The 21,424-nt window shown below is 40.3% G+C and overlaps 1 protein-coding gene across 1 annotated transcript in view; it reads right to left on the bottom strand.

Annotated features, from left to right (window-relative positions):
• Positions 1 to 17,999, bottom strand: part of APC (APC regulator of WNT signaling pathway) — a 97,464-nt gene extending 79,465 nt beyond the window's left edge. The window contains exon 1 of the mRNA XM_064736715.1: positions 17,670 to 17,999. The gene's annotated coding sequence lies outside the window, so the exon portion shown is untranslated. The remainder of the gene's footprint in view (positions 1 to 17,669) is intronic.
• Between the last annotated feature and the right edge of the window lie 3,425 nt (positions 18,000 to 21,424).

The raw sequence follows: 21,424 nt of genomic DNA on the forward strand, positions 1-21,424 counted from the left end.
GCCTTTTTCATGCACATGAATAAAGAATGAAGAAAATAACTCTGTCATTGTTCCCAATGCATCATCCAGAACATATGCAGTAGTCCTGCAAAACCAGGAATTTTCTGTACTGAGAACAGATTTTTTACTATACTAATGTACTAAATTACACGTTGGTGTTTTTTTGTTTTTTTTTTCCCCAGGAAGCTGTGCTACCAGTTCCTGAACTTCAGAAGATTTTTTCCACAAGCAATGACAGGGTCTGTCTTTCCTTGTCTGTGGGGTCAATTAATTACACCACAGATGTGCACCATAAGCTAAATGAGAAAAGCAGAAAATGCAGGCTGTTTAGCTATTTCATAACTAAGTCAGAGGTACAGAAATACATTACTTGCTCTTTAAATCCTTTACTATTTAATGCTCTCTACTGTTTGCCAATTCCTAACTTTTGTCCAGAAGTAGTCTGCTCTCTGGGGCATCTCCCACTCATATTTTCTTCCCTCTCACTAAGTTTTTTCATCTGCATGAAACTTTCTTGCTCTAAATTAGAAAAAAAAAAAAAAACAAACAAGGAGAAATACTGCTTCCTTTCTCACATCTGTTAGCTCTAGTGTGGAGCCATAGCCCAGGCTGCAATATTAGTCACATTTTCTACAAACAGTAAAGCAATAATGAAGAGTTTGTTTAGAAAACCATTAATCCACTGTATTTCACCACCCACTCTTCTATCTCAGCTATATAATAAACATCACCTGACAAAACTTCGTGTCACATTACCTATGATTTCCTCCTCCACTAATTAAGAACATCACACTGTCCTGGCATTGTATCACTTCATGTCCTCTGCTGTAGCTCTTTCAGGCTTGTTAGGTAGTTTACTGTATCTGCATATTGTAATTTTCACTTCTTGCTTCATGGATGGTGCTTATTCAATCCACTAAGTGGCTCAACCTTTGAAGAAATTTGGAAGCTGATTTTAGAGATGTGAGCTAGGAATCTTTGTCTGTAATCTGCAGAAAGTGAGTTCAGAGTGACCAGATAAAGAGCTGACTTTCAAGTGTAGCTTAGCCCACTGACCAGGCTGTGTTGGTATGTGCCAACACACACATTATAACTTCTTATCTGGCCAGTTTGAAAACTTGTAATTACACCTTTTAGCCCATCTGTAATTCTGTTTCAGTAGTCTGTTAATAGTATTGAAGGCCGAACATCTTAATATAAAAGCCCTTGGTCAGCATACCTCAGGGATACTCTGGTGATTATTTTTCAGATGGAAGATTATTCCCAGAGGTTGTTTTTCAGTAATACATACCTTTTATCTTTTCTCCACTGGGGCCATAGACTAGAAAAATATGTTTAAAGAAAGATAAAAACCAGTATATTTTCTCATGTTTCTTGGGAAGCTTCAGACTCTGGATCTGTCTGATGGCAGATCTGCTCTGAGTGCACACTTGGAACACTTACTTGCAGTGGCCTGGATTGCAAGAAAACCCCTATTTTGCTGCTTCTTCATACTCAGCATTAACCATAAGAAGTTGCAGTACTCACATGACACATGGATGGCTGCATGTGCAAGTGGATGGTTAGATTCAGTTTCTTGTTACACTGCGGTTGACAGAGCTCCCTGCTAAAAGATGGATGCTACATGGTTATGTAAGCTTTATAGTGACCAGGAGCATCCCAGAACTCTACACTACTCTGACAAATGAAAGCTCTATCAGTAGAATATTTACTTTTTTCTTCACAATCTTTTTTTCAGTCCTCCCTTTGTTTGGTTTGAACCAGATGTTCTTAATGCAAGAGCTGATTTCTTGTAAGCATTCTGACATTTTAGTGGTAATAAATCAGTTAGCTGAAGGTCATCTATTTAGTTAAAGGTCATCAACACGTTTTTTGCCAATGGTATTGAAAAGGAGGAAAAGTAAATTTTTGTGGAATCCTGTAAGCAATGACCTTTTCCAAAAAACGTATGTTAACCATGACCATTCTACAAGTCTGCTAAGATTCAAAAAGTTCCAGCTAGACACAAGTTTTTTAAAACCCACTGCATTAAGAAAGGCTGTGACAAGATCTAGAAACACAAAGATCTTGCTAAGTCATGGCTGTGAGTTCTTTCACCATAATTATAATCTTTTGAACACTTAAAATTAAGGCTCAAGCCTTAGAGGCTCTTAGCTACAACAGGACAACTGTATCAAATCAATCTAGAAAAACTATCATTTACAAGATAAAGTGCTGGCAAGGAATCTGAGGACACATACATCATACTCAGATATATAAAAAAATTCCATATTTCAGTACATAAAAGTAATTACTAGGGAGTTTGAAGAAAGACCACAAATAAAAATGGCTTGTCAAGGAAGATTTATGCTGTATGGTTTAAGGAGTACAACTTAGCTGGTTTAGAAAAAGGTAGGCTGTTTTTTATCACTGTTTACTGAAAATATTTTCAAGTGTCACAAGTTTAAAAAGATCCATCAGCACAGATCAGACAAACTGGAAATTAATTTCTCAACATTACTGCAGTTAATCAAATCACAGAAGTTCAGTAGGAATTAAGCCCACAAGTTGAGACAAGGTATTTCAAAAACTACCAATTTTTACTGCTCTACAGCTTCTAATGTAAGGATCACACTGAACAGTGCTGGAACCCACTGCAGGTCCGAAATACATGAAAGTTCATGATTCAGTTAATACAGAATTTAATTCCTTGCAGTGTGCATATACTCATAAGGTCTTGGAACAATTATAATCAAGTCTCACACCACCGAGATCGAGCTGATTGCTTGGTAAGGTTAAGCAAGAAAATCCCCCAGCTCATTTCTTGGGACCAATACGGAACTTCTCCATTAATTGATTTCAGTAAATGCAAAGATTAGCTGCTGTGGGAGGCAGCACTCCTGCAGAAAGAAGAATAACTCTATCTCAGCTGAAAACCAGGACAAGAATGGACTTGCGCTCTCAAGTAGCACAACCCTCCAAGACACCTGGCCAACATGCAGTTTTTCTGCGCACTGCCATATCAATCACTGCAAATAATGATTCATGTCATATTTTTGGGTTAGCTCTTGTTTTGGAAGCATTTTTACTCACTTCAGCTTATTTATTCATCATAAAAATGTGTCATTGGATGATTTGGGTCTCACTCCCTTAGGGAATTGCTGTTACACAATCCTCTAGGCAATGGTGGCATACTAATTTTTTTCCCTCCTCATTTGGCACACTGTTTAGTCAGTTTATTGAAAGTTAAAAATACACAACCTCCATTCAAAATGCATGTTGCTGGTGTGGGTGCTAGGAGTTAGATTCTTTTGTTGGGGTTTTGAATGAATGACATCTCTAAATCTTAATTTCAGTAACACTAGCGAGGGGGAAAAGACTTTTTTTCTTTTGATTGGAGAGGGAAGTGTTTTAATAAAAGTCTAAGAAATCTGTAATATCTTATAATATATTCTCCTAAAAATGAAGGTCCAGCTTACTGAATAGCCAACAGGGGGTAAAAATTCAAGCATAAGCTGCTCTGCCTAGTATTCAAGCAGCATGAATACTTTTTTTAAATTGACCTATCTGTGGAGTAGAAAAGGAATACAAATTTGAAATATTCATTGTATTTCCAGACAAGCTGCTTCCAGTACCAAGCTCTACACATGTAGCAACAGTGCTCTGTGATCCACATTTTTAGGAGTCACACAAAACTGCTCTTTCTTTGGGCCATTCATCATCTTAGAAATCACCATGCATCTCCAAAGTAACAAAATCACCGTCTGAGACAGCTACTACTGAAAATTTATCACTACCCAAGTTACTTCAGTACAGTACTGGGAAAAAGCAGTTGAAGAAAAGGACTGATATCCATGCCCAGAACAAATAAAGCATCAGTAGAGCAAAAGAGCTGTAAAAACACATTTAAGTCTGTCAAAAACTGAGAAGGGAGGAATTTTTTGATCTAGATAGAATACATACTTCAGTTCCAGTTTCTCTTCCCAGTTTGAATTCAAGGTCACCAGCAACTCAACCAAAATACTTCAATTGCATGCAATAAATCTTATAACCCATAATAGAAACGCATGATTAAAGCATACAATGTTGTGACGTGCAGAAACAGATTAAAATGTAACAATTTAAAACTAACATAGCTGGTGTACTTTGCATCTTAGATTTCAATCCCTATAGATATGAGAAGGAAAAATTTTAATTAATCACAACAATACCTATAAAAGCTCTCCATCACTAAGTGTACTAGAGGACTCCTCTTCCTCCTAATACATAACACAAATACTTCAATCTTAAATGAAAAGACTGTATTTTCAAAAATCTCCAGTGCAAGTCAGTTAGAACACCAGCTCTTAGTCACATTTGACACAAACAGTCCTTCTCAGCATGGATTTGAATTTCACAGATCCATGACTCTTTATAAATGTATATATTTCTAATCAAGTACAGAATCCCTTGCTAGAAGTAATTTGTAACATTTTAATGATAAAATTCAAACTATTCAAGTTTAAGGTTTACCTTGCAAACTCAAGTAAACTGAGCAATCTCAAGAAAACTCTGGCAAACAAACATAATACATTCCTTCTACACAAAGAAAAAATCCAAATAGAGTAGTCTTGCAGGGAAACTTAATGCCTGAAAATTAAGGTAAAGTGAGAGCTCAAGAATTTTAAGTATTTCCCACAACACTGAAGGAGTTAATTTTGTAAGCTAATTACCCCAGGTGGCAAGAGAAAGGCAGAAATCTTCACAGTAGGTAATACTTGTTCTAACAAGGAAGAAACAATAGGAGAGATTCCATGCCATTGACAAAATCCCTTCTGTCACTCAAACAGAAAACCAAAGTCGTTCTCCAGAAACACAATAGGCAGTAATTGAAATGTTCTTATTCAAGACTATGAATGACCTGTTGTCCAGTCTCACTTCTTTATTTTTCTGCTTTACTTGATTTTTTTTTTTTTTTTGCCGCATCTTGTGACCAGACACTGGGAATTTTGTTCAACATTCATGTCGTGGCACTCATTCCTCACATTATCACACACAGGTGTGACTAAAATCACCTGGATGAGTGACTCGACCAGAACTGGCTCTGTGTGCCCAGATGTGCACCCACCACACAGAAGGGTGGGACAGCACCTGTGACTCCACAATGTCCAAGCACTTCCAGGAAAGGCTGGAGTCACAGCATGACTTCAGTGAGTGAGTAAGAGCAGGGGCCTTCTAGTCTACACCTAGCTGACACTTTTCCTGGCGCTCTTCTATTTACTCCTTCTTTCCCCAAGGAGCAAATGCTGCCAAGTGCTGGTAGTGAGGCTCATGACAACCTTATTGCCCAGTCCAAGGGCCTGGTAAAGTTCTGCACCTTGGGCTTTGAACAGCAGAATTGCTTTAGCACAAAACCAGTGTCTTTTTAAGGATTTGAGGTTTCCATAACATAAAGCAGTTCTGGCTTCTAGAAAACAGAAGCAATATAATTATATTTAGAACTTAAAAAATTCTTAACAGAGGCAAGAATGATGAAAAGTACAATCCATCCATGTTCAGAAATGGTACATGGATGTACACTTAAAAGGAACACAGATTGAATAAAACAGACAGTTCTTCAAACAGTGAACCAGGTCGCAAACTGCCTGCACTGACAATTAGTAGGCATTCTAAAGAACTCGATCACTTCTACCTCACTAGTCAGAACTGGCTAAGTAACAGATAAGTACCTTCCAAAGCCACCCATATTCAGAGCAGTCGACTTTAAGACAAGTGTTAACATACTGGCAGAGGGCAAAAATAAAACAGCCACAGCAGCACGGGTACCTTGAAGATAGACACATCTTCCAGTATTTTCTGAACAAGTTAAAATATTCTAAACCTTAGATTTAGAAAATCACTGTTTTCTAAATTAGACAACAGTGAATTACAACCAGGCTTTGTCACTACAACTAGTTTCAAGTCTTCCTTGCTGCATGCATACCAGACTGCCACATGGATTCTTCAGCAGCTTTACATCGTTCTGGGCACTATTTCACTTGTGGAAAAAAAAAGACCTGGACATCTTGCTCACAAGTAAAATTGAGAGAGTGATTTGGAACAGTATAAAGACAGTCATGTATGGACAACTACTCTTTCATAGAAAACAAAGCAATACACAAATCCACTGGTTTTAGAGGAAGACAAGTTCTCTTTCTCCATTCAATTAATTCTTTTCAGCTTCCAGCACTTGAAACATTTTTTCGGAAAAAGCTTTATGAATCAAGCCTAGTTCTCAAGGTCTTAATGACATTTAGACATTTAATTAGCAAGCCATCACTTCGACTGGCATCTAAAGCTTTTGTCAGAGACCTAATTCCATGCCAATTCAAACATCCCATTAGTCTTATATTAACTAAAAAGAAACCTCATATTATTCTGGCTACTTGATTGCACTGGCATGCATTAACACAACAGTGGAATGAATCTAACTGAATGCAAGGATATAGATTTACAGTGTATACATGTTAAATTAACAAAGATGTTATAGGACAAAAATATAATCATATACCATATATGTAAATGAATTGGTACTCGGGCATACTTTATGCTTCTTGGTACCCTGTATGAAATGTAAGAGACAATCAAGTGAAAAAAAGGAAAAAAAAGGCAAAAAGATTGACTTAATTAAAACTGTTTAATTGATTTTAAGCTATGCCCTGCTCTTAAACCTTTCTAGAGCTCATTTTGAACATATTTATACACTTATACATGCGAATTAAGTATCATTATTCTATGTTGTCATTTCCCCCCTAAGACATGTTCAGTAAATCGGATTTCTAAAAAGTCATTAACATATATAACAATACATATAAACAAATAAGCTATATCTGGAAAGAAAGAAAAACCACAGTGCCCTTCTTCACCTTGTATTTCTAAGTTAGACCTGCAGTATTTTTACCTGAAATAACAAGACAAGAAGTAGAAAAATGCTGGAGCAAATACTAGAATCATTTGCATGCATTCAGTAAGGTTTTTTTCCTTGCTTTTGTGGAAATAGAGTCACTGCTTCATTACAATGGGCTAAAATTAGAGTCCTATACAATGAAATGCTTGCAGTTGAACAATTTGAATACCATGGAACAAAACCCTAATACAGTAATTCTGCTAAAATACAGAGGAGAAGGAAAACTGGTACCAAGAATGCAATCAAGAGTAATCAAGAATTATTACAGAAACAGGTATATAAAGAAATTGGGAAGTATTCCGTTGTTTTTAATTTTGGTATTTATAAAGTCTGTACACAAAATTTTTAGTATACTAAAAAATTATTTTTAAAAATCCATTTAACTTTACGTTAAAAAGTAACTGTGTGGAAGGATATATGATCATATATTGGATTTGCTAACCTTGGAATCTCAGGTATTTCAGCACTACCTGCTGACACTCTCCTCAGCAATGACAGGTGACAATTGTAGCATCAGGGTTACTGGCACTGAAGCATTAACTCCAAAAAGGCTGCATTTTTGATAACAAAAGCAAGTAAATTGTAACATAATCAGCTTTTTTTTTTTTTAATTAGTCTAGATCCTGGTGTACAGCAGGTGCTACACAGCAGTTATTTTTGTTGTACACCACCTGCTGATAGCCAACAATTTTACCCAAACTTCATTCCACATCCAAGTCTTTCATGACTAATACAGAGTAATCAAGGAGACTTTACTTGAGCCCTCGGATTGCAAATTCTTGGGAAACAGCTTAGAAATAATAGGGATCTTAAATGCAGATCTTTCTAAGCAAAAAATACAGGCTTTGCAAACAATCTCAGTGAGAAGAGGCAGGCATTTAACTCCAGAAATCCCATTATTCAAGGCATATACAGCATTTTCTTTGTAGAATGTCTAACTTAAATACCTGTATCTCCCTCCCTCCACAACATAGCTGAATTCTAAAAGACACAACAAAAAACACTTCCTCCCCCCCCCCCAAAAAAAAAGTATTGAGGAGTTCAAGATGACTTTGGTCTGCTATTGCTTCTACTGCAGTAGAAGCAGCACAGCTACTTAGCCCTTTATGATCTATGCTTTGCCCATCAAAAATTGGAATTTTTCACTCAAAGAATCTCTAAACATGAGGATAAGAGACACTCCTTCCTTTGGGCAAGCATTAGGGGTGCTGGAAGAGCACTGGTGCAGGCCTGAAAGTACAAACTTTTCCTTCGGAATGAAAGGTGATTTCCCTTTGTCATGAAAATGAAGTCTCTACTTATGTACTTGAAGCTTTAAATAAACAGCAAAATGGTAAGACGGCCAGCATTTTCACTGAAATAAGCAAGTTGCTACAGAATACCAAAATTTCAAACCAGGAACTACATCAGTACAGGAAAAGTATTTCGTACTAAATAGGCAGGAGCAGCGCAAAGGTCACCCACTTGGACCCTTAAATGACAATAAGTAGACTTCTGACAATGTTTCAAAGTGTTGGGCACTAGAACTCACCACTTAATTGCATGAAAAAGCTAACAAAGGAAGGCAGACCAAATTTCTGGTCCTGAGAACAAGCTTACACTTTTCTGAATAGTAAAGACCAACATGACCAACCATCCAGATCAGTATGATTGCCAAATGACTTTGCAACACAGAAAAAAGTACTTTCAATGTGTATTTTCAAAACACATCAAGTATTAGTATGGTGTTTTGGAAACAAGTAACCATGGAAAAGACACATGAAATCTGAGCAGCAATAACCAAGATGGACAGCAGCAGTATGACACTAAGATGTCAGCGACTTGAGACAAAGTGGAAGTTATTTGCAAGACTTGCATCTGAATTTAGAACTACAAAGACAGGGCTACTATGACCTGTGCCCCAGAGAAACAGCTGAGGAACTCAGTATTTTTATTCAGACACTGTACACACAAATACAACTTAATAAAACTAAGAGGTTGTCTGATAAAACGACTTAACTCCATTTCCAAAATGAATGCCCTGTTTCATAGTTTGATGAAGCTTAGCCTGTTCCAAAGGATGTCAGACTTACAAAAGCAATGGAAGCAACTGTTGATGACTGAAATGACAATCAACACCACTGCACTCAAAAAATGCTGCATTACCCAACAACTTCTTTACAGATGGTTCAAGCAGGCAAGGAATGGACTGCAATAGTAAACTACATCCAAAACTAGGCAAATTTTACTCCACTTTCTTTTTAATAAAGAAGCATTTTAAGTATTTCGATTACCAGTGACAACTGAATGCTTCAATGTTTCCAATAGAAAGAAAATGAAAATAAAAGTGGTTGTTACATCACAGTAATAGAAGAAACCATGACTAGCTATGATGGATAAGCAGCATGACTGCTTCTTGTAGAACATGAACATATCAGCTCAAATTCTTATACCACAGGCCCAAAAAATGCTTTCCCTATAGCTAGTCAATTACATGACAGTCCTGTTACTCTATTTGTTTCCATACAAAGTTATAGTTTTTTTAAAAAAAGGGTCTATGTAGCAGTGCAGGAAAATGTTGGAAAATTCTTATAACCTTCACAAAATAATGCTTGATCCCTATCCAAGACTAATGCTTAGTTTTGTACCATATGTGCTTAGTTAATGATATAACTTTCCCAATAACTTTTCCAATTAATTGTTTTAATTAACTTTTCAAATGTATTGTTTTAATTAATTATAAGTAGTGTAAATTTCTGCTCTGTCATCTGTCACTGCAGCCAGAATTTAGCAAGATTTGTCATAGCCTGCCATTGTGGGAACAGAGTTTGGGAAAATGACTGTAACTGTTCTAAACCAATTCCAATTAACCTGGATAAGCTTCAGTGATCTCAGTCCTAGGAGGATGTTAACAAAGCCTGGGAGAGAGATCTACTGCTGAAAGCGGACACATGGAAAACAGAATTTATGGACCACGAGGACATTTTGCAAAACTCTAAAACAAGAAAGTAACAAAGAAAATTCAGCAATTGTATTAAAACCTTCTCTTTCTGGGATAAAGATAATAAAACAAGTGAAAAGATGGGCTAATTAGGATGAGAAGCAAGAAAACAATAACCAATGGAAGACAGAACACTAATTAATGAAGATAATTACCCTATTTATAGACAATGAACATTAATTTCTTTGCTACAATGTGTAGTGAAAAGTTCTGACAGTGGATGTGGATGTTGGGTGGAGCTATCCCCATACATTCAGCAAACTGAGTAATGTTAACATCCTAACCTAACAAACTGGTTGGAGAGTCTATTTCAATAACAAGTCTGAAACAAAGAACACTTCTAAAAAAATGACAAACTAAACCAGTGTACTCTTCAAGCCACTAAATTCCAATGTCTCAAAGTAGGTATCAACATGGTAGATTTCCTTTCCATCCCATCCTGCATATGCTTCAAAACATAGCCAAAGGTTAATTAATGTTAACTATGCAGCAAGACTTTCTAAAATGTATGTTCAGTATTTTAGTAATTTGTACATGCTATCTGTGAAAAAATATTATCCTCTTGCATAACAAAGAGCCCGCATACCTGTGCAAAAAGTGATTTTGATAGGTGGTCGTCTTGTAATAGCATATATGACTGCTTTTTAACAGACTGTGTAAGCTTGATCTTCAGGTGTCTGCTGCCAGCAATAACTAAACCTTCCCCTTCTCCTCCCTGCAAATAAAAACACTGAAATGGAGGTCTAGCTATAAACTCACCTCAATTTTCCCTTTCTCTGCAGCACTAGTGTTTTTGTAGCTGTAAGTTGTAATTAAGAGAAATCAAGGAGTCGCATGAAAAACAGTATTAGTTTCATCAAACTCCACTACTTGGCAAATTAATAATTTCTGAGAACAGAGATCAGTTTCAAGCAAGAACTTTCTATGCACACCGAGAAACAACTACCTACAGCAAGCAGGAAAATCATCTTTATAGCGACTTGCGTAATGAATTGTAGAGAAGAAAGAGTCTGCAACTCTATCCCAGCTGAGAAGGATACAAATTTATTACAAAACAACTATAAAAAACCTATTAACTATAAAACCCAAAAGCAAGAAACACTTATCACAACAAAGATCTCTGTACACTACATGCCATGTTCCTTCATTTCTGGAGTTCCATTTCAATGGAAATTCACACTGGAATTTCCATTGAATTATTCCAACACGAAGCCACATGACATATAAGAAGTAGATTGGACAAATTCCTTATAATAATTTTGATGTAGTAACACTTTGCTTCTATAATTTTGAAGTTTACTCTGTTTCTCCAAGCATAACACAAGCAGCAACATGGAATACTGCTTGTGTACAGATCCATTCTGTATATATCTGAACATGAAGTCTGTGACCAAAGATATTCACACAGCTTCTGCACAAAAAAAGTCTTGCAAGACACTGATGGGTAATATCCACTGAAATTATATGGATACATTTAATGTTACAGTACTTCTAATTTTCTCCTCTATGCTGGAACCTCATTTCTTATTTCTATAACCAGTATGGTTATAGAAATAAGAAATTTCTTATTCTCTTACCTTTCCATAGTCCCAAGAACAGCTACAAAACAATATACACTAAAATCACAAACCCCAAAATCAAACAATTCAGATGTTAGAAGACAAACCAAAATGAGGAGCAGGAATCCACTTCGGCAAAAAGTTCTATCCTGACATGCTTACTCAGGCATTCATTTGCCATTTTTTTAGGATTAAGGAATCATTTAGGTTGGAAAAGACCCTGAAGATCATGAACACCAATACCACTGCCAAGACATCACTCACTAAACCACGTCCCTAAGTGCCACAACTACATGTCTTTTAAGTACCTCCAGGGACTTGGAAATGATAACTTCTTCTACCACTTGGTGATATTCCATAACTTCCCCTGGCAGCCTCCTCCAATGCTTGATGACCCTTTTGGTGAAGAAATTTTCCTTAATATCAAACCTAAGCTTCCCCTGGTGTAAGCTGTTTCCTCTTGTCCTATCATTTGTTACCAGGCCGAAACAATGTCCTCACTACAACTTCCTCTCAGGCAGTTGTAAGGAGCAATACAGTTACCATTAAGCCTTCTTTTCTCCAGGCTACACACCCACAGCCCCCTCAACTGCTCCTCATTTGACTCGTGCTCCAGCCCCTTTCCCAGCTCCATTCCCTCCTCTACACACGCTGCAGCCCCTCCATGCCTTTCTGCTTCCCAGGGCCCACAGCTGCACAGAGCACTCCAGCTGTGGCCGCAGCGCTGCCCAGCACAGGGCCACGCTCACTGCCCTGGCTCCTGCTGCCCCACTGCTGCTGGCACAGCCACCATGCCCTTGGCCTTCCTGGGCCCCGGCCACACGCTGCCTCATCTTCAGCTGCTCTTGACCAGCTCCCCTCTTTTCCCACAGGGCAGTTTTCCAGCCTGTAGAGCTGTAGGAGTTGTTATCACCCAAGGCAGGACTGTGCATTTGCTCTTTTTAAACCTCAGGCCATTGGCCTCACCCACTGATCCAGCCTGTTCTGATCCCTCTGCAGATCTTTCCGGCTCTCTGGCAGATCAACACTCCTGCCCAACTTAGTGTTGCCTGCAGACTGACTGAGGGAACACTCCATTCAAAAGGACTAGTCCCAACACTGGACCCTGGGGAACTCCCAGCCACCAGCTGGATGTAACTCCATTCATCACCATTCCCAGGGTCCAGGTGTCCAGACAGTTTTTCGCCCAGACACCGCAGCTGTCCTAGCCATGAGCAGCCAGTTTCTCCAGGAGAATGCTGTGGGAGATGGTGCCAAAGGCTTTACTAGAGTCCAGGCAGGCACCAGCCACAGCCTTTCCCTCAGCCACCAAGCAGGTCACATTGTAATAGAAGACCAGGCTGGCGAAGCCAGACCTGCCTTTCATAAGCCCATGCCAGGATCCCAGGCAGGCAGGGCCTGATCCCCAGTCATCCTGCAGACAGATGGCACTCAGCACAATGGCCTGCCCTGGCACCGAGGTCAGCTTGGCAAACCTGAACCAGAAGTCACCTCACTACCCACACAGAGTCCTCAGCCCACAAACTCCAGCTGAGTCTGTAATACAACAAGCCAGTAGGAGCTTGAGGGAAATGCTTCTCATTCAACAGCTGAATTTCAACTTACAGTATGCAAACAAATTTAAATCTTATTCCAAGAAACAGCAAAGCACAGCGAAGTACTATACTGAGTTTTACGACTTATTTCATCTAAAGTGAGAGAACGAGATGAAGTAGGCATATTTGCTTCACACAACTAAGTAAAATGTGTTAAACTGGACTTTTTAACTTTTTAACACTATTCTGTAAGAAAATATATAGCTTAGTTCTAAAGAGATTCTTGGCTGAGATTCTTTAAATAGAAGAACAGCAGCAATGTGGACTCTCCATAGCAGGGGTTTCAGAGAAGAGAAAAGGCTCATGTGATCCTGAGAACCTTTTTCCATTAATAAAGGGAAAGCCAACTCACACAATTTATGCTTTCATGATTTCTTTGCCCTCTTGTCACACAACAATGAGAAGTCCTAGTTTCCTTCCAGTTCCCTCCACATGCCAGTTACTACAAAAAAAGGCAAATCTACTAAAAGCCAAACTCAGCTTTGTGAAACTCAGCACATTTCAGAATCTATTTAAAGCAGCCAACAATCATACCATTAACAGCAAAAGTAAGAGCTTTTTATTGGTATCTGATTTCCAGAAAAATAAGCAACTTTCACTCCAACAATTTAATCCATGTGTGAGAAGCTAAGTATTAAGTAATGTTTGACTATGTCACCAAATTTCTGTTATCGGGTAAGAATATAAAGTTCGTAGCTCCAAAAAAATCACTGTATTAAGAACGGTATCACTATACTATTTTGCACAGCCTAAATTCTTTTTACTTTGAAAATAAAAGTCTACCTGAATAAGGTTCCTTCTTCCATTACAGATTAATGTTCTATCAGGTTAGGGTTAAAAGAAGAATAATACTACACCTATGAAAGCCATATCAAAATGCTATTGCTACTTAAACTTCAATGCTTTAGTTTAACATCTCCATAGAGAAATCAAACTACTTGTCCTGTAAAACAACTGTATTTACATATTCACACCATAGTCTTGTCTACTGAATTTTATTTCTTATCTTCTTAAAATCCATGTGGAAGTAATGGCAAAATGCATTCTCTCTGATCTCAAAAAGAATTAATGCTTCTAAAATGTCTTATTTCCACTAGAGATGACTAATATTTAATAAAGAATGACTGCTTTAAGACACAAATGAACATACTCATGAACTCAATTAATCTTTGGCAGTCGGTTCAAATTAGCATATACTATCTTTGTGACCATGAGCAGCAAGCAGTATCAGAGGTAGTGTCAGAGTAGCACATGGAGATACCAAATCCAAACAAGTATTATCTTTTTAACTTTTCTTCCAACCACATACCTCTCCCATATCCTTCATTACCCCTGTTAAATTGACGTACAATATTGAGCAAATGCTCACTGCCCAGGTGCTTCATCACCCAGTTACAACTGATGCAACTCAATGCTACTTTTCAACTAAAACTGAACGGCAATCAGGCAACAGCTCATGTTCTGCTGTTGAAATAACCATCATAGTTATTTTTAACACTATTTTATCCAAAGTTGTATTTGTAGTGATAATTCAAGTTGATTAGAACCAAAATCCCAACAGTGTGAAACAGTACTGAAACTTTTTAAGTTGGGTATGTTAATCTGAAGGGTGTCAGATGTATGGCTATGAAGTAATAGCGGTTTTACTTTACCAATACTGGTAAAAAAAAGGATTATGAAAATAACATAAGCTTGAACAGCAAACCATTAGAAGATTCACTGAAAAATGCGTTACAACTATTTCCCAGCAGAGTTCACATACATTCATTCAGTATGTTTCATACATACATTTTTAAACTTACAATGGAAACTTCCAAACACACTTAAATGATCATAAAATAATCCTGATACTTTTTTCTTTTAACATACATAATACTGATACCTCCATTAAAAGTTAAAAAGTCTGTATTTTATTAACCAAGTCCATTACCTAAAAGCCAAATGATTGCTTATTGTATCAATATCTGGTAAGTTACTAAAACCATACTGTGAAAACATGGTAACTTGATATAAAAAAACTACATATGGCTTTCTAATGTCCAAATTATACTGAGATAACTCAAAGAAGAATATGAGGCACAACACAAAACCCAAAAGATTCCTACACTGAATTTTAGGTAAGTGTGAGTGAAGACCACAGAATTAACAGATCTCTATTGCACAATGCTATGGAACAACTTCTGAGAAGTTGTAGAAGTAGAGACAAGATGAATACTACCCTAAATCAGTGGTGTCTTTTCACTTCCCACTCACAGGATGTGTAAGGGCAGAGGGGACACAGTAGCTCAAATGGTCCCACCTCTCCACTCAAGCGGGGTCATCCTAGAGCACATTGCTCAGAACTATGTACACGTTCTGGAATATCTCCAACGAGGGAGACTCCACAGCCTCTCTGTGAAATCTGTCCCAGTGTCTGATCATCTGCACAAAGAAGTTCTTCCTCATATTCTGGTGGAACTTCCTGTGCGTCAGTTTCTGCCCAATCCTCTTTTCCTATTGCTCAGCACCATGGAGAAGAGTCTGGCACCTTTCCCTCAGACACCTGCAGACATAGATGTGATTCTGGTCTTGTCCAGACTAACAGGCCCTGCTCCCGCAGCCTTTCCTCCATGGTGTTTTGTGCACTCATGATACTTCAGAACAGCTTGCTAATATTTCCAAAAGCATATATCTAACACCTGTGTCAATAATTTTGTTTATTGTTATTGAGTTGCTTGAAAGACACTACACAAGTTAACCATTAAAAACCAATTCAACCTGTTTTGCTTGTGCAGAAAGAAGGAATTTTTAGAGTTTAGCCAAGATGAAGTGAGCCAAATCAAAATTTTGTTTCTCAATCATGACAGGATTGAGGAAGATTTATTGTTAACTAAGCTGTTTCATTTTAAATACAATGACAGAGATATAACTGCCTTACTCTAGAGGTTATCTAGATAGAAGAGATTCTAAAAATAACCTGAAAGTATTTATGAAAAGTAAATTTCTACACTGAGTTTTAGACATAAAATATATATATTTGTGTATTAAGCATACTCGAGATACTGCAAATACAAAATGCAGGTGTTTGTTAGGGTCAACAGCTACTAGTTTGGCATTAATACAAACCAAAACAGTATCACAAACGCTATGCATACAGTGGCATGGCATACTGCTGATGGTATTTGTTGTATGTTCCAAAAAAACCTGCATTTGTGTATTTGTGATGTCAGTTACGTGGGGAATATTTTGTGCAACAGATGTCTGGGTACCAACACTTGACACACCTGAGCGTGGGTGTCATTGCTTGGGGGATGTGCATAAACAAGGCAGGCTGTAATACATGTTTTGTGTTCAGCAGAGTTTGTTATTGTATTTCTTAGAAATTACAACCAGTAATTCGGTAACTAAATCACCATATGGCTGTCCACAATCTTTTTTTCTCCTTTATGCAACCAAGTACATATATGCCTGTAACCGAATATTATACCTTTTTGACACCTAAAGCATCTAAGGAGAGTAAGTACATGAAAGGCCTTTGTCAATGGGCACAACTACGCTATAAATAGTCTTCACTCCAACTACAGGAAAAAAACATATCAAGGAAGTTGACGCTGAAGCATAACAATGATCTCATGATGCCCACTTCAATATTTCTTGAGTGCTTAGGATTGGACGAACCCATCTGGCATTCAAGCTTTTTCAAAGTCAGCTTAAAAATTTAATATTATAGCACCTGGAGAGGAAAAGGTTCTGTTTCTCTGCATTTCAATTAATGACCTAATCTCACTTAACTCTTGTTGTAGCCTTAACTTACCAAAATGTCAGCCGTACTTCTGAAGCAAAGTTTGCAAACCTGTGCTTCTCCACCTAGTATACAAAACTATCTTCTCTAGTTCAACCAGAAGCTGGTAGAAGCAACTACATGAAAACAGATTCTGAAGAATTATGTTTTATTTTTTCAGAAAGTTAGAAGTTTCTGTGACAGCGTTAACAAAAGGCTTGTCTTACAGCTCTACAGGTCAGCACCATTATATTGTTTATAGCTGGGAGGGGACATGCAAGGCAGCAGCAAACAAGCAAGGCAGTTTAGTACAACAGAATCTTCATTTCTCTGCACTTACTCAACGATGTCTGATGTTTACAGAAATCTGAGCTATTCTGCTTTACATCCAGCCAATTCTGAAGCTGTGAATGGCCGCTAAGGCTAAAATGACTACAGCATCTGAGGCTGTGGTCACAGACACCTGTACACACCCATCCTTCATCACCAAAGGTCAGAGGGCATGTAACAGAAGAAACAAAACCTCCAAACACAGAGTTTTGAGGTTAATTACTCGTTTAATAGTGGAGTTTTTAACTATGGTTTTTGCAGGTCAAGGCGTTTAAATATCTTTTCACAGGAGAGAGCGGCTCAGCTCTTCCTAAGACGCAGCCTTCATACTCCAGGGATATTCTAGCTATGGAGTAACTGAATGCCTTCAGACTTATTCTGAAGGACCAAACCACTAAATTATGTCAAATTACATCGTGCTACCGCAAAATAAAATTTTAAAAAAGGAAAGCAAAGCAAAGCTGCTGCACGGGCTTCGAGTGACACGCACTGGACCGGCGGGGGCAGCGCCCCGAGGGCTCATCCCGCTCCAGGCACTCACCTGTTCGCCTTCCTCTGCCCCCGCCAGAGCCGCTGCGGTTCCTTCGACGCCTCCGCCGAGCTACGCCCCGACTCCGGAGCGGCGAGGAGCGCCGGCCAGCCGCGCATACGGAGCAGCCCCGCTCCCTCCTCACCGGGTCCCTGCCCCGGCTTCTCGGCTCCTCATCCCCGCCGCGGAGCTCCGGGACATCCCCGGCCGCCTCCTGCCCAGCCCCTGCCGCTGTCCCTGCCTAGCAGCCGCCTCAGCTCAGACGCGGCGCCTGGGCCGCGTCGCCCCTGTCCCTCACTCGCCACCCCCAGCCGGCGCCCCCGCGGCCGCCATCTTGTCCGGGAGGCGAGAGGGGCGCGCGCAGGCGCGGCCGCGGCGATCCCGGGCCCGCAGCGGCGGCCGCGCGCACGCGCGGGGGCGCGCCCTGGCCCGCCCCGTGAGCGCGCACCTGCCGCGGCGAGACGGGGTCGCGCGGGCGTCGTCATGCATCCGGGCCCGGTCACTTGGAGTCGGTCACTCCGGGTCAGTCACCTGGTGCGGGTCGGCCACTCAGGGTCAGTCACCTGCCGAGGATCGGTCATCCAGGGTCAGTCACCCCTGGAGGGTCAGTCACCCCTGGAGGGTCAGTCACCCGGAGTTCATCCTCCTCACAGGGCCCGTCACCCCGAGGAGAGTCACTCACTCAGGATCGGTCACCCGGGGTCGGTCACCCGGGGCCGTGCCTCAGGGTCAGTCTCCCAGGGCTGCGGCTGCGTTGCTCAGGCTGGGGAGGCACGGTCCGAGCGGCGGGCGGTGAGAGCCCGAGGTGCCGCCGTGAGAGCAAACAGATGTCCCTGCTGAGGGGCGGATGTGAACAGCTCCCGGGTGTGTGTGGGAGGGGATGTCGGCAGAACACTCAGAGTGCCCACGGGCACTGTGTAAGCTGAAGGAAACCAGGGGAGGGACCCTCGTGGTGTCTTTCTCGAGAGCCTCGCGCAGTCGGGCAGTTTGCCTTTTAAAAATCACAGTCACGGGATGGGCAAGGTTGGAAGATATCACAGCATCTCATTTGGTCCAACATCCCTGCCTAAGTCACCTGAGTGGCACAGCATTGCGTGCAGACAATTCTGGAGTATCTCCAGGGAGGGAGACTCCATAACCTCTCTGGGCAGCCTGTCACTGGTCACATGAGGATAAAGTCTTCCCTGGCTGCCCCTGCTTGTCCATGTTCTCAGTGAGCTTTGCCGCAGGTGTTTCAGCTTCACAATGGACAAGCTCAGACTCTCCAGTTTCTCCCTCTCAAGCTGGGCTGTCATGCCCTCTCTTGGCAGTGACGCTTTGGTGGTCACTTCCCAACTGGGAGGATGGGTTCTATGCCACAACCAGTAGTTCCACAGTTTGGTAGCTGAGGTGTCTCATCATTTGTGACTCATTGTCGCCTCGTTTGGATGACTTTCTTCACTTACAGGTGAAATGTTTGCACAGCCTGTATGTTTCTTCCCTATTTAGGCTTGTATTTGCTGTGAGGTTACTTCAAGTTGATGTAGATCCCATCTTCAGTGGGAGGCAGATCTGGTGCCATGAATGCCCAGCATATCCAGATGCAGCCTGGGGCAGACAAGTTTTTGAGGTCCTCTGCTCGCTTTGCCATCCTTGATCACACCATCGTACTCCCTCCCCCAGCTAACACTTTTGTTTTTAACCCATCTTATGAGTTCTATAACTACTTTCTTTCTTTTGATGTATGTAAAGACCTTTTTACTACCAGTTTGCACATCGTTAGCAAGGTGTTCTTCAAATTCTTTTCTACTCCTCATTTCCTGCCTTGATGTGACCTGCAGTGTTTTACGGCTTTCTGCTCTCTTTATTTTGGTCTTGACAAGTTCCGCCCCCTCATTATCAAAGGAATTGTCTTGGACAGACATCACACTGGAGCCTCTCACAAGAGGCTGTCAAACCACAAATGTTTGTGAGTGTTAAACACATATTTAGGAAAGCTGGTACATACTGATGAATAGCTGTGTCTGTGCATTTTAAGTTTTAATATTGTTTTTTCTGCTTAATTTAGCAACGAAGTTTTTCTAGGATTTGAGTATAATTTCTAAATGCAATTTCTATCATTGCTGTTTCATGATTATCCCTGTTTCAAGTGTCATAAAATTGTATCCTACAAACCATGATTACGAATAGCTAAATACAAGCTGATACAAATTTGACCCATATTATGAAAACTAGCACAGTTAAATATATCTAAGAAATTCTTTACTATGAGGGTGTTGGGTCACTGGCACATGTTGCCCAGAGAAGCTGTGGATGCCACATCCCTGGAAGTGCTGAAAGCCATGTCCAGACTGGATGGGACTTTGAGCCAGCTGGTCTAATGGAAGGTGTCTTATGACAAGGGGTTTGGAACTGGGTGATCTTTATAAGGTCCCTCCCAAACCATTCAATGATCCTGTGATTCAGCTGTTCCAAATGGTATCTTTTACAGAGTCATATGATGTATCACACTATTATGGCTTTTTAAAAGACAGTTTTCCTCAGTAATATTCTTGTAAATTCAGTCACCTTTAGTTTTGCTAGCATATTGCCCAAAAGTTGAAGGATGAGAATAATAATAATTTTATATTCTAAGGAGTTTGGATTAAATCAAAGAATGTTCAACTGTGTGACAGCATAAATAAAGACAATTTTGAATGTCTCTGTGGTACATACAATAACCTTCCACTCCATAAAAAGAGAGAAACCTTCAACTTTTCTTGAATCCAATTTATGAGAATGTCTTCAAACAGATTTCCTCCTGGCTAACATAGTAGCCCTCCACAGAAGAATAACTGTATCAGGACTGTAGCTGGACAAGGAAGAGTTATGGATGTCATCTAACTGGGCTTCTGTAAAACTCTTGGTACAGTCCCCCACAACATTCTTATGTCTAAATTGGAGAGATTTGATTTTGATAGATGGACTGTAGGATGGAGAAGGAAGTGCCTGGGTGGCCATATCCAAAGAGTTACAGTGAATGGCTCAGTGTCCAAGTAGAAACTGGTAATGAGGGGTGTCCTTCAAGGGACTAATCCTATTTAATGGCTTTATCAATACAGAGATGGTGGGAGTGAGTACACTCTCAGGAAGTGGACAGATGACACCAAGCTGAGTGATGAAGTTGACGTGCTTGAGAACAGGGATGTCACCTGGGGAGGCCTTGACAGGCTTGAGGGGCGGTCCCATGTGAACCTTATAAAGTTGAACAACACCAAGGGCAAGGTCCTCACCTGAGCTGGGGAAATCCCCACTATTTACACAAGCACAGGAATGAAAGAACTGAGAGCAGAGAAAAAGGACTTGGGGGTACTGCTGGATGAAAAACTGTACATGAGTCAGCCATGGGCACTGGCAGCCCAGAAAGCCAAGTGTGCATCCAAGACTACATCCAAAGCCCTGTGGGCAGCAGGAGAGGGAGAGGATTCTGCCCCTCTGCCCTGCTCTGATGAGACACCACTCTGGGCTCCCAACACTGGAAGGATATGAGATATTGGAGTGAGTCCAGAGAAATGCCCTGAAGCAGTTCGGAGGGCTAGAGCACCTCTCCTGTGATGAAAGGCTGAGGGAGCTGAGGATGTTCAGCCTGCAGAGACCTTGTCCAAACAACTGTAGGAAAATGAAACTACAGCAGTAGTCATTTACAATTTGCAGACCCTTGGTTCCTTGAGGTAATGAAGTGAACGTATGCATTTAAGTATAAGCTGCACCTGTGTGCTGAAGTGCAGCACAGGACTGTTGCCACAGGT

The sequence above is a fragment of the Zonotrichia leucophrys genome, chromosome Z (assembly GCF_028769735.1).
Source record: "Zonotrichia leucophrys gambelii isolate GWCS_2022_RI chromosome Z, RI_Zleu_2.0, whole genome shotgun sequence".
NCBI classification, from domain to species: Eukaryota; Metazoa; Chordata; class Aves; order Passeriformes; family Passerellidae; genus Zonotrichia; species Zonotrichia leucophrys.